The sequence below is a fragment of the Apis dorsata genome, unplaced genomic scaffold (genome assembly GCF_000469605.1).
Source record: "Apis dorsata unplaced genomic scaffold, Apis dorsata 1.3 scaffold_67, whole genome shotgun sequence".
Lineage (NCBI taxonomy): Eukaryota > Metazoa > Arthropoda > Insecta > Hymenoptera > Apidae > Apis > Apis dorsata.
This window is the reverse complement of record NW_006263365.1, coordinates 70,092-74,618: the sequence shown is the minus strand read 5'-3', so window position 1 is coordinate 74,618 and position 4,527 is coordinate 70,092.

Sequence of the window (4,527 nt, the reverse complement as noted above, 5' to 3'; positions counted from 1 at the left end):
AAAAAAAAAAAAATTATTAGGTCATTAATGTGTATCACACAAAGCATGGGACATTCTCTCAATTTTTTCGAACAGGATATGCTGTTCTGAAGCATAGTATCTACAATTAATTCGCATTTCAGTAGCGTAGCGAGAGCGAGAGCGAGAGTGAGAGAGAGAGAAAGAGAAAGAGAGAGCGAGAGGAAGAGAGTTAAGCGCGAAAGAAGAGAGAAAGAGAGAGAGAAAGAGATAGAGTGAAAGAGAATGAGAGAGAGGGAGAGATAGTTCGAATGAGAGGGAATGAGAAAAAGCGTCTGCGCGCAAGAATATCGATACGAACAAGAAGAATTATTTTCTTTCATCGTATCGAGAGAGTTAGCGGATGATGTTCAATCGAATATATAATATATATATTATCATATATAATTTGTAAGCATTCCACAAAACTTTTTATTTTAAACGACTGGGATGATGAGCCATTTACTTTTTACATAAGAGGAAGCATCCATTTAGTTTCGCGTAATTAATTGTACATTTTTTAACGCTATCGAAGAAAGAGGGAAATATATTGGAGTCACTTATTTCAACCGTAATCTTCTACCATTTGATGGCAATTCGAATCGACCGCCTCTTAGACGTTAATATTCTTCGTAACTTCTAAGTATCTAATTTGCGTTTAATTGAGAATAAAAAACAAAAAAAATATATTGAAATATCGGCACAGATGCCATGTTACGTTATCCACAATCGGTTAAATAATAAAACAAAATAACAATTGGCAATTTTATAAAAAATTGCCGATATACATATACATAGAAATATACAGGGGGGGGAAAAAAAAAAAGACACTCTCCAAAATTGCCAGGCGGTAATTTTGAATGTCGGAGAAGTAACCAATGGAAGAATAAATAAATAAATAAATAAATAAATAAATAAATACAGGATGGATATAAAGAATAATTTAAAAAAAGAAGAATTCTTTTCTCGAAACACGAATTTACCGCGTTGCGTAGATTATTTAAAGATTTTATATGTATACAATTGTTTCATATATATATTGTATTTTTTTAGCGCAATCTGTTAAGTTCCTTTTTATTGTAACATACAATTATTGTCCTCTGTCCAGCATTACGTTTGTTAACGCGAACATGACACGCGATTAATTTATATAAAAAGCGCAAAATGTGTGGAAGAAAATCGTGCCGTGTTGCACGATATCATAGAAATTAATGGGGGAAAAAAAAAAGAAAAAAAAGAAAAAAAAAAGAAAGGAAAGGAAAGGAAATTCACACTGGCCCTCGTTTTTATTTATCACAAATCAGCTCGCCGAGCCAGTTGTGCATTTTATTCGAGTGCAACACGATCACATTAGGATCGCAATATTAGGTTCGTAAGTTTTAGATAATAGAGATCGAATATTAAAGAAAATGGAAAAAAAAAATAATAATAATAATAATACGAGCTTGCTTCATTGTATTTTGAATTTGCATATAGCCGACGTTGATTCGACATTATTTCTTTCTTTCTCTGTTTTTTCCATCGTGATTTTGCCACGATTTATCACGATTTCGATTCTGCACTTTTCTCTTCTTGGGTTAAAATTTTTCACCGCGATATAACTCTAATAATATACATATATATATTTGATACAATTTCAAAACGTGATTTTTGCTCAGTACGACGATGACGATACTGATTTCTCGTTCGACGAAAAAAAAAATAAATAAATAAATAAATAAATCTACGATATATTCGTTTAGATAAAAAAAAAAAGAAGAAGAAGAGAAGGAAGAGGAGGAAGAAGGTAAAAAAAGGACTGTGCAAAAAAAAAGGTAATAAGTGACGATTAATAAAGGTGTCGTTTATAAGAGAAAAATCAAATGGCGGTATCGCATATTTTTTTTAATTTACAAGATAGATTGTGCGAAAAGAAAAGGATACGAAAAGAAGAGGAGAATATAGTATAAAGGAGGGAAAAATGGTTAAAGATATGAATCGAAGAAATGAACGTTGAATGAAAGAAGCAATGAACGATTAAGATGATAACCGTGGAGGAATGAAAGAAAGGAAAATTCGCCCAAATTGTGAACAACAACAACCAAATAATCACAACAACATGAACAACAACTTCTGTCCAATTAGAACAATACTAAATGCTATATCAATAATGAACATATTACTGTATATGTAATATTTATTGAATATAAATAATAAAAACTCGCCTACGACGCGACGTTTCCTGAAAACAGTGGTTAATTAATTAAAAGAGACTTGATTTCGTGTACTCGCGAGCGATTATAAGAGAGAAAAAAAAAAACATATTACAAGTAAAATTATAAAAGAAATAAAGGCGTATTTACACGAAAAGGAAACGCCGCGGACGAAGGTATTTCTGTCCATTTTTTGGTAATTCAAGATTATTAAAGATGAAAATTTAAGACTCACAAATGTCACAGTGATGCTACATGTCTGCCTGGCATACGATTAACAAAATAATTTTCGTTTTAGACACGATGCATTATATTTCTTGTTTTTTCTTTTTTTTTTTTTGTTTCTTTGTTTATATTTTATCGATACAATGAAACATGAAATTTTTGTTTAATTTTTAAAACAACAATTGTAAAATCTTCGATTTTATTTATAAGTATCTTATAATTATTTTATTGTAAAAGTTATAAATTGTACATACATATTTTCTTTCTTTTTTATGCCTTTTGTTTCTTTCTCATTACGTTTATAATAATCACGTTTATAATAACACACAGTGGAGCATCTAGCATCGACGGAGCTTACACAGCCTATTCCATCCCACGATAAGACAATGTCCATTTTTATCGTTATAATTATCTAATATGATAATCGTTCACAACTACACTTTATACCCTAAACGGATTCTAGAATAATATTTTCGACCAATCGGTTTTACGAATGTCTCTGGAAGACTTCCGAGTTTAACATTATCCCCCTCCCCTTTTATCCGAGCAAGTGCTACAGCCACAAAATACAAAACACACAAGAAACACACGGTCTAAGTTCCAGAAGAAAAATTAATTAAAAACGATAAAAAAAAAAACAGGAGAAGAAGAAGAGGAAAAAGAAGAAGAAGAAGAAGAAGAAGAAAGAAAGAGAGAAGACAAGAGGAAGACACAAAGTAAATAAAATAAAGTAAAAAAACAAGTTGAAACAAAGGGTCGCACGGGTCCATTTTTTCGAGAGTATTAAAAAAAAATAATAATAAAAATATAAAAAACGAACCGTAAAAAATAAAATGCTCTGTAATATCTAATCGATTCTCTTAACTATATGAAAGGCTGTGAAGACTTAATCTTTTGCCGTTTTACGCTGCTCCCTCATTTTTCTATCCTCCGCACTGCTGCCGATGCATTACGACCGATTTAAGGTACCATTTTACGCATCCATCGCAAAAAAAACCAGCCATTGTGGCTGTGATATCTCAGCAATGTTCGCTCTTGCATACGCTCCAAAAATATTTCTGATAATCATTATTTGGAAATTTCGTGAGAGAATGGTGAGAGTGGTGTGCGATGATTTAAAGAGCGTGGGCCATTTTTGTGAAACGTGAGTAGGGAAGGTATTTAAGTACTTGTGCAATCAAAATTTTAATTGATTATCTTTAAGTTAAGTTGTGACAAGTATTATGTTATTGATTTGAAATATCTAAAAAAAAAAAAAGGAACTTTAGAAAATTTAATTCTCTGTAATACAATTTGATTTGAAATTATTAGATAAACGAAATGATAGAATTCTTGAATATTTATAATTTATTAAAGATTTTATTGTAATCAAAATCTTTAAATTTTTTACATACGATTGTTTAAGAAAAAAAATATTTTGATTACAAGTACTTTAATACACGATTATCTTAAGATTATTCGCGTTTACAAATTTCAAAGAATTGTACAACAACCATCCACTAAATAGTTGAAAGGATAACAGTAAAAAAAGAAATTGGAAATCTTTCAATTTTTTTCTTTTCCAAGAAAATTAGCACGAAACTGACAGCACAATAATTTTTTAGAAAAATCTTTACAGCGTATTAAATATTGCGTAGTAACGTATGACAGATTCACCTATTAAAATAATATTATCTTACAATATAAATTTCAAAATAATAATTCATACATTCTACTTCAGAAATAATTTGAAAAAAAAAATATTCCAAAACAATTATGAAAAAAATTATTGAGAAATTGGTTGAGTTATTGAGAAACTCTATAAATTATTAATCAAATATAAATAAAAAAATGATTTCATCGATAAAAATATAATAAAATATTTTTATTAATGATTTTATTAACGAAATGAATTGTTATAATTAAAATAACATCAACAAACAATTTTTTTCTTAATTATGTTACTACTCAATAATTAATTACACTTCACACAGAGACTTTCCTACTTATCTTAATTGCTATCCGCGGAGCCTGCATTTTCCAGTGTCGTCAATTAAACGCGAAGTGCGAGCATGTTAATATTGAATTCGGAACTCTTCTAAACGCTTGACGGTGAGAGACTGTTCGAACGATC